This window comes from Otolemur garnettii, unplaced genomic scaffold (genome assembly GCF_000181295.1).
Source record: "Otolemur garnettii isolate 467f Iridium unplaced genomic scaffold, OtoGar3 scaffold00117, whole genome shotgun sequence".
Taxonomy (NCBI): Eukaryota; Metazoa; Chordata; class Mammalia; order Primates; family Galagidae; genus Otolemur; species Otolemur garnettii.
In genome coordinates, this window is record NW_003852512.1 from 6141694 (window position 1) to 6155154 (window position 13461).

The 13461-nt window shown below is 37.4% G+C and overlaps 1 pseudogene; it reads right to left on the reverse strand.

The window, feature by feature from the left end:
• Positions 1-132: 132 nt before the first annotated feature.
• LOC100954645 overlaps positions 133-13461 on the reverse strand; it is a 46515-nt pseudogene continuing 33186 nt past the window's right edge.

Sequence of the window (13461 nt, forward strand, 5' to 3'; positions counted from 1 at the left end):
TTCACATTTAAAAAATCAGAATTCTCTACACACGTTTTAAACTGATAGAATTCAAGTTCTGAGTTTTCATATATAGCTTTAACTTGTTTAAACTCATGTTTATTTACAACATGGATAGAGAATAAAGGGCCACTAAGGCCATTTTCTCACTGTGAAACGCTGCAAAATATGTACATAGTACAACCTAATACAGACAAAGTTTCTAAATTGAGTAGCGGTGGGGGCGAAGAGGTGGCAGATAGCACCAAGGTGGACAGGTATGTGCCGAGCCCCACGCCGGCCTGGAGTACACCTCGCCATCCGCTCAATTCCATTTCCGGAAAGACTCCTGCTGCAGGGAGGGGCGAAGGGCAACCACCAGACACCTTCTAGGAAGGGGCCTATGGCCACTGGTCACCGGGACCCCGCCTCAACTCCGGTGCCCGCTGTGCCCAGGGTGGTCCCGCTCATGAGGATGGCCTGTGCACTCAGATGACCCTGCACGCTCCCTGGCTGATCTCTATAGTAATGACTTTGCTTCTTGTATTTTCCAGCATTGTCTGCCCGCTCCTGTGACCGGCTTCGAGAACGGAATGAGCTCCGGTTCTGAGACTCGTGTGGCTTCTAAGTGGGACAGCTGCAGTGTTTGGACTTCCAGGAGCCCTTCGCCTCGGAGCCTTTGTAGGGAGTGCTGGGGTGCGCCTGTCTTGGCCGGGAATCGCTCTGGCTCCGAGAGTAGCTCTGTGACTTGGAGCCCACCACATGCAGAGCCACTGTCCCTTTTCTTCGTCTTAGGAGAAGCAGACCATGATGGGGACCTCGAGTAGCTCTGCTCGAGACTTTGAATTTCTTGCCCCTTTGGCAAGCCATTCACGGGGCTGTCAGCTTTGGTTTTCTTCATACCCTCAATTCTCCTCTTGGTACTCTTCACAGAGAGCTGAGAAGCTTTGTTCCCCTTAACTTCTTCGGAGGATTCCAGCTTGGGCGCAGGCGAGAACCCTGCTGTGCTGTTTGCAGCCCGTGCACCTCCAGAGAGCAAGCCCTGCGCTTGTGTCTGCCTCCTGGATGGCGTGCTTTCTTCTTTTCCATGGAAAAAGGTGACTCAGATCAACCTTTTTTCGTGTATAAAGCTGTAGGATTTTTAAGCAGATTTCTTGAATTTCTTGTTTAGTTGCTGCAAACAAAAGAAACCAATGAGGATGACTGGGGCAGAGGGATCTCCGGAGTCCGGGCGGCGAGATAGATCCAGATACAGGCAATGCTGTCAGGCTGGAACTACACGAAAACATCAGTGTGAAAGCTGTCATTCGTGTAATTCCATGACGTCTGGACCAGCTGTTGGTTATGCTCACATTCTAACACCTGAAGGTACATAATGATTCTCTTATAAGGATGTTTAACGTGGACACAGAAACCCAGCTCTTTGAGAACTCTTCTTTCTACTTTTATAATTTGGTTGTTTAAGTTAACATAATCTTGATCCAGTAGTAAAGGCAGAGGTTTCTTTTTTCTCTCTGAGTTGTTGAAGTCTATGAACACATTGATAACATCTCTTACGTGTCTATGGAGCTGCTTCTATTTTGGAAGCCCGGTGAACACAGGCCATTGACACATGCTCCATGGAATACTTCACAAAGGACTTGGCATAAAAGAACCCTGGAACAGCACCTACCCGGTAGCCATGGCCACCTGCGGCAGATGGAGCAGGATGCCAGCTGCCTGGATGAGCTTGCAGCCCATTACTCAGAGGTGGATCTCAGTGTTTGTGTGCAGGCTGCTCGACATAGACAGGGTGAAGCGGAGCTCATCATCAGGCAGCAGGCAGTTCTCCAAGGTGATCAGCACCGCGGAGTACAGCCTGTTCTGAATCAACTCTCCCTGAGACCCCGGGGCTGCGCTCCCTGAGCACCGGGTGCCAGCTGCTGCATTGGGGGCTGCAGGCCCAGAGCCCTGGTCGCCACTGCTGCTGCCGCCTAGATATGGAAAATCTTAATGGCGATTTACATATAGTAATCCTGAGTTAATGAGTGGATGGTGGGGTCATATACCAAAACAGGAGCACAGAAGGGACAAGTTTATGAGTAAGGCAATGATTGGTTTTGGATATATTTTACCTGTGTAATACCCAAGTGGAAATGCATAGTAGATGTTTGGGAAATGGTGACAGAGGACTCTCAATTTTAAATAAAGGGATATTTTTGTTTCAAATCTATAAGCTTTCATTTTCCTAGATTGAATTTACCTACTAGAAATATATTCATATTAGTAAAATATACAGTTCTATAATTGAGACAGCTTCAAATTTCTAGGTAACTGTGTGCACCAAGAATTCTACAAAATAGTTATATAATTCCATAAAATCCCAGAGGATACTTCATGGAAAAAACAACTACCAAAGAATCCAAATGTGCTAACATTTGAGCTGACAACTCTAAAAGACATATCTTTGTTATTGCAGGGAAATAACTTCTTGACTTTGTTATTAATATGGTCTCTCTCATCTGTGCTTAAAAATGTCTCACCAAGATATATAACTGCTGGAATCCCCCCGGGGGAAGGGTCTGTTAAGACCTATGGATCTGGCAGCAACAGACTGAAGAAATGTAAAGTTAGAATCCATGAGAAAGAAAGAGACAAGACATACAGAATAGAATTTTTAAAGTTTGGAACACAAGGGACCGCTGCCAGTTTATGGGGTTCTGACAGCGGCTCTGAGTGTCAGTTCCACTCAGCTTATATTGAAAGTATTTACTCAGCCCAGAGGAAGGGAAAAAAGATACCAGCAGTTACTCTGAGCAAGCATATCAACTCCTATTGTTTCTATAATCACTAACCTTAAGGATCTGAGTAGTCTTGAGAAATCTGGAACCTAAGCCTTGTGTAGGGGCAGCCTCCTGTCTGTGGTCACACACACAGAGTCTTAGGGGAATGTTAATCCCACCAGTTCACTGTAGAGTGAAATACCACTGGTGACAATCTCCTCTGAAGAATTGGTGGGAGAGAGGAATTTTCCTCTCATCACTACCACAGAAGGTCTTTCTCAGAGATAAGGGACGTGAGCACTTTTACCCATATTTCAGGGCTCAAGCTGTTGCCTTCATCTCTGCCCCAGCCAAATACAAATCTCCACAAAGGGTATTTGTGTTGATGGTTTACTGGGCAGGAAACAGCCTAATTAATGTATCATGCCAGGTCCTTTGCCACAGCATCTTCTGTGGCCATTATTTTCTTCAGAGTGTTCACAGACCCAGCAGAGACGTTGTAAACTGTATCCCCCTACAGCACAGGCTTCCAGGAAAACCAGGAAACTTGCTCAGATAAGAAATGTAGCAGTGGCTTATTTAAAGTGAACTAACTGACTTTCCTTTGTTCTGACTCATTCAGCTTAGTTTTTAGTTTTTTTTTCCTTTCCTAGGGGTTTTTCCCTTGCCAAAAATGTGGTCTTCCATCCCCGTTCTGCCTGCATCGTCTTGAATATGCAGTACCCTATATTTATCTTGATGGTCAGGTTTGGTTCTCTTTATGGAACACTGGAATATGCAAGCTTTTCAAATCAATTTCAGTTTATTCTATTTGGAAAGTGGAGCTTGTTAACAATTTAAATGAAATTCTGGTAAAACATTATAGCACATTTGTTGAGTCAGAGTGACATATGAGTCTGTATTATCTATTCTATTTGAATTACTAACTCAGGTCAGGGGAACTCAACTTGGGAACTTTTATTTTTTATAGGCTTTCTGCCCAATTTTGACATCTGGTTCAGACACAAATTAATACATATACATTTTCCCCAGTGATATGGAAGACATGGAATTCTCTTCAGCTTAAAAATAAGGTATTTTTCAAGTTTCTTAGTTATTTTACTGGAAGGGTATTTGCTTTGTTGATAGACTCTGCTGTAATTGTGGTGCATTAACTCCAGACAATAATATATATGGTGTGAGAGAGACAGTAGCATGTAATGGTGAAGATTATGATTAGAAACACAACTCTATCAATGTCTAGCAAACTGTCTACACGTTGGAGGTACTGGAGGTGTGTAACCTATAAGTTGTCACTATAAAATGCAAACCTAGGGTTATTTAGAAACATCGACAACTAGTTATATTCAGAAATTCTTATATTATATTCATCCAGGGTTAAGTTCCCCTTTTCCATCTTCCAAGATTAGTCTGAGGAATTCTATTATCATTTTTACTAAATTTATTTTGAAAAGTTCTGTGCATAGGCCTCTGCCACAAGGTTTTTACTATGTCCTATTCATTTTTCCATAGTTCAAGTACAGCAAAGATTTTGGAGCTATAGTAAATGGTCAGTAAAGCTTTATGATACTGAAATGGATATTTTCCCACTTTTAATCCTAATTATAAGATATTATGTAAAATTAACCACTAGTCTTTGCAGCTTCACCAGCAAAGAAGACATACCATATGTACCCATTTTTAAAAGCTCTTGTAAAAAATCATAAGAATTCTCAAGGTAGTTAGAATATTTTTGCTAATTTATGAAATATCATTTAATTTATAATATAAATATCTTATTATGGTTACTATTCATCATGGCTGATTATACAGCTAAAGCCATATCACGCATGATGGATTGGGTTTCTGATATAAAATCTATAATAGATATAAATGATGAGAAGGAAACATGAGTTACCAATGGAAGGAGAATTGTATACACTATATACAAATAGGTATAAATGCGTTTCCTTAGATCAATGAGAAAGAAAACTTCAAAAATAAACAAATTTACTAGAACAATTTTGCCACAGTAAGCACAGAACATTTATTTAGCATGTTGAAATGGGCAAAAATGATCAATTATCCCAATTAATTTTAAGTGAATAATTCAGCAAGAATGTATTACAGGCATGACAGAATCCTTGGTACTTTATAAGCAATACAAAGTGATAACAAAGGTAGTAACTAACTTCACAAAACACATTACATAGGGAGATAAAGGCATGGGTTCACAGCATTATAGTATCAAAAAGGCCACAAAATACGCTAGAGTGAAAGTTTGAAATACTACGGGAATATACAAAGACAGGGGAAGAAATTCATTTTGACCAAGAATTGAGGAAATTAGAAAAGAAAGGAATGTTTTAACTTGATGTGCCCTTGAAAAACAGGTAGCATTTTGACAAAAAGACTTGAAGAAGGCTAGTGGAAGTATAGAAGGATACTTCCTCAGAGGTGGGAAGAAGCACAGTTGGAGAACTGTGAGAAGTCAACTCACTTGCTGCTGAAGTACAGTATATTAAACATACCAAAATCTCTTCTCTTTTTCTTCTATTAATGGTACCCTCAATATCTTTTGGAGTTGATATTCTGTTTGCCATTTATGTAGATTAGGTGGACGTGACCACAAAACCCAGGCCTGACCAATGAATTCCCAGAACACACTGAATGGCAAGGATTGGCTCAGATATGGATATATGACCTACGTTCATCCAATTACAGTGAAAGCTGGCAATTGTACAGAATTTATTGGGACATATATGATCTCTTCACTGCACCTCCATTTGGTAAATCATGAGCCTGGATATTCCTGAGGTCACCAATGTGGAGCCTAAGTAAGAAGATAACACAGGTGAGGGCATAGTTAAGAGTGAAAGTAAATCAAGCCATGATAATATTGTTTGGTCTTCAAGTCTCACCTCAGGACATTTTTACACAAGCTAACAAATTCTTTTTTTTTCTAAGTAGGTTTTCTGTTTCTTGTACTCAAAGGCTCTTTCCTAATACAGGGCAAAGGGAGATGAATGAGAAAATAAAATGGTAGAAAACTATAGCATAACTAGCATTAGAAACTTGTTATGTCTGCCTCATTTTTATTCCTTCCCCCCACAAACATACAGACTGGCTTCTAGAAGATTTAAACATACAGATGAGCAAGTAACTACAATACGAAAGGTATGGGCATGTCTTCAGTAGTTCTTTTGAATTAGGATTCCTCATTTTTTTCCATCTTTGTAGCAACCAAATAATAAGCAGTCATTCTCCTGCTTATTAGTGGGGATCCCATGTGCCCCACTAATAATTCACATCAGAAAGTGCAGAACTGCTGCCACAACCATCTAAAATCTGTGGAAGATTTAATTTTCAAGAATAGTTTTGAGAGTAATTTTGTATCTTAGAAAATTGTACCATTTTACAGGAATGAATTTTATAGAATTTTGTGACCTTCCTAAAAATGTGCTGCCCTCAGTTATGTTAAAAGTATAAAATGTCTTTAAAAGAAAGAGGAAGTTGACAGAAACAGTGAAAAGTTCCTTTTAGTAGAAAATTGCAAGAGCTTTTAAAATGTTAATAACAATAATGCTCACTGATTTTATAACATTTCATTTATTACTTTTTAAAACATTAACTGAATGCCTGCTGTGCTAGATACTTTGCAGATAGATGAATCTGCTGTCCCAGCCCACAGGGAACTCAATGTCCCAGTAGGATAGATAAGACTATTTTTTTTTCCTTTCTTCAATCAGTCAAAATGTCTAGTATCAGCTTGGCGCCTGTGGCTCAAGTGGCTAAGGTGCCAGCCACATACACCTAAGGTGGCGAGTTCGAATCCAGCCCGGGCCTGCCAAACAATGACGGCTGCAACCAAAAAAATAGCCGGGCATTGTGGAGGGCACCTGTGGTCCCAGCTACTTGGGAGGCTGAGGCAGGAGACTCACTTGAGCCCAGGAGTTGGAGGTTGCTGTGAGCTTTGATGCCACAGCACTCTACCCAGGAGGACAGCTTGAGGCTCTGTTGCAAAAAAAAAATAAAATAAAAAATAAAAAAAAATGTCTAGTATGCATTGTGGATTGAACTAGATTGAGCTAGAGAAAATAACAAAAGCAGAAATCTGGCCTGAATTGAGAAGAGTACACATTTGCCAAACTATGGATAAAGAACAGAGTGAAGTGACGCATTGGTTGGCATATGATAGCCAAAATGCAGGTGATGCCAGTTCTAGAAGGAAAAATAGGCTCCACAGTGCTTGGGGTTGTTCTCTTGGGCAGTGACTTGGAAAAGGAGATTCTTTGGTTGTTTATTTGCTTTAACTTTCTATTTCGAAATAATCATATATTCACAGAAAGCACACAAAGATAGTACAGACGAGTCCCCTAGGCCTTCACTGTGTTTCTCCAAATAGTTACATTTTGTATAGGTACAGTAAACCATGAAATTTTCATCTCAATAATGGGTGAGTAAAGGTCTATGTCTTTTGATCACATGTACAGATAGCTTTAGCTGTCACTTCAGTCAAAATACAAAGCTTGTTCACCACCAAAAAGATCTACTCTGGTTACCCCTGTGTAGTCACAACCACTCCTCCTTGCCTACATCCATTTCTAATCCTTGAAAACCACTAATATATTTTTTCTTTCTTTGGTTTTTTGACAAGGAATTTTTAGCTCTACCTATGGGGGTGATGCCCTTGGAATGCAGTGATAAATCTATATGTCAACAAAACTTTTAAAAATCACGAAGGTCTCCAAAATGAGCAGATTGTTTTCGACTTCTGACTCGGAAGGAGGGATCACAGCATGTGCTTTCAGGGTGTCCTTATAAAAGGAAACTTGACAATAGAAACAGAAGAAAGAAAAACTCCAATGGATTCTGAATGTTTCACATTGGTGGTATTGTTTTAACATGATTTTTTTTTTTAATGAGGTCTTTTCTCTGTTACTCAAGATGGAGTGCAGTGGTGTGATCATAGCTCACTGGAGCCTCAGTGTCCTGGGCTCAATAAATACTCCTTCCTCAGCCTCTTGAGTAGCTAGGACTACGAGTGAATGCCATTGCACTCCACTGAATTTCTTATATAGGCACAGACCGGAATCTCCCTTTATTGCCCAGGCTGGTTTCAAACACCTGACTACAAGTGATACTTCCACCTTTGCTTTTCAAAGTGCTGGGAACACAGGGGTGAGCCCACTGCACCTGGCCAATGTGGTTTTTGAATAATTGTTTAAAACAGCTTAATATTGTTAGTTATATATTTTATTTATTTTATTTTATTTATTTTATTTTAACTTTGAGTTTATTTAAAAAAATAGTCATTGAATAATTATCTCTGTGTTCATTAACAATTAGTGTCTGGGGAAGGGTTACTTAAGTCTAAGAATTGACAGGGATAATATTTCACTTTGTTAATCACCACTTTGGGGAATCCCAACAATGTGTCAATGTGTTCATGTTCTCTATGGACAGTGATCTGGATTTGACTGTGTGATTATATATGCCATGTCCTCGCAGGTTTTTTAGTAAGTTCCAATAAATTTCTGGCCAATTCTCAAGACAAAATGGTTTAAACTTCAGGATACAGATCTCCTGGGGAAAACTATTGTCTTAGACATCTGCTGAGTAACTAATATAATCATTTGTGTAAGTGGAAAGTTGGGCTATATAGAGGAGAATCTTTTTGTGCCAGAAAGAGCACATGTTAAACATAAAAGAAATCATTATGAACTGGATTAATGGATGTATAGAGAAAGAAGTTGAGAATCTGGCATTGGTAACATTTGGAGACAGGTGCAGGATATTCAAACCCTAATTTCTCATGAATGAGAAATGAACATCTGCTCAGAATAGCAACATAAGAGAATATTCAGATCTGTACTAAATGCACTTGCAACTACAGGAGCCACAGAACTATAACCAAGATTTTTTTTTCTTTTTCGGTGCCTATCCATGTGCTAGTTATATTTCATTTGCTTTTCATTGTTAAGTATTTTATAGTAAAAGTTCTAATTCTTGTTGTGCATTCTGATCACCATTGGAAGTTATATAAAATACTTATTCCAATTTCAGAGCCCAAGAATGAGGCACCAGAATATCCAGGAATGATACTTTAGAATATTCACTAGTGAAAAGCTCTTTCACTGATTCCAATGTGCAGCCAAGTTTGATAACCACTGACTTTACTAAATGACATTCAGTAAAATAATGTCCAAAATTAAATTTATCAGTGCTTTCTTTGTCTCTCAATAAACTAGCCATGCAATGCATTCTAATTTCTATATATATATTTGACTTCAATTACCAGAGGTGCTCAAGATGACTTGTACTCATCTTTTGGCATTGGCAGATATCAAGTATTAAAATTTTAAACAGTCTTTTTTTTCTTTTCTTAAAATGTGTATACATTTTTGGCACCCACCGTGGCTGTGTGTGTGTGTGTGTGTGTGTGGTGTGTCTTAAATTCATTTCATCCTTCTCTTAGGTCTTACTGCTACTGCATTAGTCCCAAACATGTTAATCCAGGTCATAACAATAGCTGAATTAATTTTCTCCCATGCTTTCAGTGTCATAATCCTGTGTTATATTCTTCAGAATTCCACATTACATCTCCAACATCCATCCGGAGATGGATGGGCTTCACAAACACCTTGCCTGAAAATAATAGAAAGCTTCTGTTCTTATCCTAATGTTAAAAAAAAAAAAGAGACTCCAGAAGGAAGAAGAAGCAGTAAGCTGGCAGAATAGAACATAGTGTGTTTTGGAAGAACAAGAATGAATGAATAAGAAATGTGTTAAATTAGGTATTTTATTTAGGTTTACTTTCCCCCAGGAAATATTTCTTTGTTTTGAAATGCATAATGATGCTGTGGGTACAAACTATTTTTTAATCTAATTTTTATTAAATCATAACTGCATACATTTATGGGGTACAATGTGATGATTTGATAAACAATGGGGAATTTTTAAATCAGACTGGTTAACATATCCATGACCTCGCTTACTTATTTGTTGTTGTCTTATTTATTTTTTGTCTTAGCTGTTTTCAAATGTACCCTTGCATTGGGCACATTGGGTGAGATCCCACCAAATACCCCCCTTCCACTAGCCTTCCTCCTCCCCTTCCCTCTCCCTCCTCTCCCTTCCTTCCTTCTGGACTATATTTGTGTTTTATCTTCATATGAATGTGTAAGTGATTATATATTGGTCTCAGAATAGTATTGAGTATAGTATATTGGATACATTTTTTTCCATTTTTGAGATACTTCACTAAGAATAATATGTTCTAGGTACATCCAGTTAAACATAAAAGGTATAAAGTTTACATCTTTTTATGGTTGCATAGTATTCCATTGTATACATATACTACAATCTATTAATCCATTCATGGGTTGATAGGCATTTGGGCTGCTTCCCTGTCCTGGTAATTATGAGTTTGGCTGTAATAAACATTTTGATGCAAATGTCTTTGTTGTAAATGATTTTTCTTCATCTGGGTAGATACCTAGTAATGTAATTGCAGAATTAAATGGTAGGTCAACTTTTAGTTCTTGAGAATTCTCCATACTTTTTTCCAAAAAGGCAATCCCACCTTCAGTATATAAGTGTTTTCTTCTCTCCAAATCCATGCCACTATTTGAAGTTTTGGGATTTCATGATGTGGGCTAATCTTAGTGGAGTTAGGAGGTATTTCAAAGTGGTTTTCATTTGAATTTCTTTGATGATTAAAGATGGTGAGCATTTTTTCATATATTTGTTGCCAATTTGCCTGCAATCCTCAGAGAATTTTCTGTTCAACTCACTTGCCCACAAAGAAATGGGGTTGTTTGTTCTTCTCTTATTGATTAGTTTGAGTTCTCTGTAGATTCTAGTTATCATATCTTTGTTGGAATCATAACCAGCAAAATCTCCCATTCTGAAGGCTGTTTGCTTTACTTGAGGCACCCTTAATCGTATAGAAGTTTCTATTTTTTAGTATTATTAAATCATAGCTGTGTACATCAATGCAATCATGGGGTACAATGTTGATCATATCCCAGTAACATATTTTTGGTGTTGCTTCAATTGCCGAGGTGGGGGGGTTCTCCTCATAAAGTATTACACCAGGCCAATATCTTCAAACATTTTCCCTGCACTCTCTTCTAATATTTTTATAGTTTCGTATCTTAAGTTTAAATCTTTTATCCAGTGAGAATCAATTTTTGTTAGTGGTGTAAGGTGAGGGTCCAGTTTCAGTCTTCTATAGGTTGCTAGCCAATTCTCATAGCATCATTTGTTAAATAGGAAATCTTTTCCTTAATGTGTGTTTTTGTTAGGCCTATCAAAGATCAAATGATATGTGGCTGGGTTCATCTCTAGATTCTCTATTCTGTTCCATATATCTACGTCTCTATTATTATGCAGGACCATACTGTTTTGATCAGTATAGTTGTGTAATATAACCTGATGTCTTATGATTTGTTTTTAGTTCTAAGTAACGTATTGGCTATTCGAGGTTTTTTTTCTGATTCCATATAAAACAATGTACTATTTTTTCAAATTCTTTACAGTATGCCATTTGTGCTTTTATAGGGAATAAATTAAGTCTGTAGATTGCCTTGGGTACAATGGACATTTGAACAATGTCAATTCTTCCCAGCCATGAGCATGGTATGTTTTTCCATTTGTTAACATCTTCAAATATTTCTATCTCAGGGTTTCATAAATCTCATTATAGAGATCTTTCACATCCTTTGTTAGATAAATTCCCAGGCATTTCATCTTCTTTGGTACTTCCATTAAAATTAATAGAGTCCTTGACTATATTTTCGGCTTGTCTATTGTATATATATATATGCTACTGATTTGTAAGTATTGATTTTGTATCCTGAGACATTGCTCTATTCCTTGATAACTTCTAAGAGCTTTGTAGTTGTATCTTTGGGGTCTTCCAGGGATATGATCATGTCATTCACGAAGAGTGAGAGTTTGGCCTCCTCTGACCCCATTTGAACACCCTTGATCCCCTTCTCTTGCCTCGTTGTGATGGCTAGGTCTTCCATTACTATGTTGAATAACAGAGGTGACAATGGGAATCCTTGTCTAGTTCCAGATCTAAGTGAAAATATTTTTAATTTTACTCCATTGAATATGATATAGGCTGTGGGTTTGCTGTAGGTGTCCTCTATCAGTTTAAGAAATGTCTCATCTTAGCCTATTTTCATGTTCTAATCACGAAAAGATGATAGATGTTATCAAAAGATTTTGTATATCAATTGAAACAATTGTATGTTATTTTTAAAATTTTATTTATATGGTGTATTATATGTATAGATTTGTATATGTTGAACATACTTTGTAACCCTGGAAAAATCAAGTTGATGGTGGTGCATAAAATTTTTGATGGTTGTTTAATTCTGTTTTCTAGGATCTAAGTGAATATTTTTGCAGCAATATTAATTAATGATATTGGTCTATAATTTTCTTTCTTTGTTGGGGTCCTTTCCTGGTCTGGGGATCAAGGTGATACTTGCTTCATATAATGTGTTGGGGTGAATTCTTTCTTTTTCTATGTTTTTGAAAAGGTTTTGTAGTATAGCTACTATTTCACCTTTGAAGGTTTGGTAAAATTCTGATGTCAAGCCATCTGGTCCTGGACTTTTCTCTTTGGGGAGATTTTGTATAGTTGATGTTATTTCAGTGCTGGATATAGGTCTATTCAAAATTTCTAATTCTTTCTGGTTGAGTCTTGGAAGGTGGTGTGTTTTCAGATATTAGTCCATTTCTTCCAGATTTTCATATTTCTGAGAAAAGAGTTTTTTCCAGTAATCTCTGAGGATATTTTGAAATTCTATGGTATCTGTTCTTATTTCTCTTTTATCATTTCTCATTGACATATTAGAGATTTTACTTTTCTGTTTCTTGTTAGACTAGCCAAAACTTTATCAATTTTATTAAGCTTTTCAAAGAATCACCTTTTTTTTTTTCATTGATCTTCTGTGTGATTCTTGTTTTCAATGTTATTTAATTCTTTTCTAATTTTAGTTAGTTCTTTTTCTCTGCTGGGATGGAGCTGGATTATTCCTCCTTTTCTAGTTGCTTGAGAAGACCCAGTAGGTCATTAGGTTGTTTTCTTTCTCTCTTTCTATTTTCTTGGAGGAGGTTTCTAATGCTTTCTAATTTTCCTCTTAGGACTACTGCAGTATCTCCTAGGTTTTGATACTTTGTGTCTTCATTATGATTTTGTTCATAAAATTTGATGACTTCCTTCTTAATATTATCTGACCCAGCTATCAATCAACCTAAAATTATTTAGTCACCATGACTTTGAGTATGAAGATTTCTGTTTCTGTTGAGCTCAATGTTTAATCCATGATGGTTCAGAAGATACAAGGAATAACTTCTATTCTTTCAAATTGGTTGGGTTTAGATCTGTGTCCTAAGATATGATCAATTTTGGAGGATGGTCCATGAGCTGGTGAGAAGAATGTATATTCAATTTTTGTTTTTTTTGTTTTTTGTTTTTTTTTTTAGGATGAAATGTTCCATAGAGTTCTGTTAAGTCCATTTGTTTTAGGGTCAAGTTTAAGTTCATTATTTCCTTATTCAGTTTCTTCTTCGAAAATCTATCCAGAACTAACAAAGTGGTGTTAAAGTGTCCAACTATTAAAGTGTAAGGCAAATATCAAATTTTTCATGTCCATTAGGGTTTGTTTTGTAAATTCAGGAGCATTCAGTAGGGACCACAGGTGTTTCCTTTGATTATTAT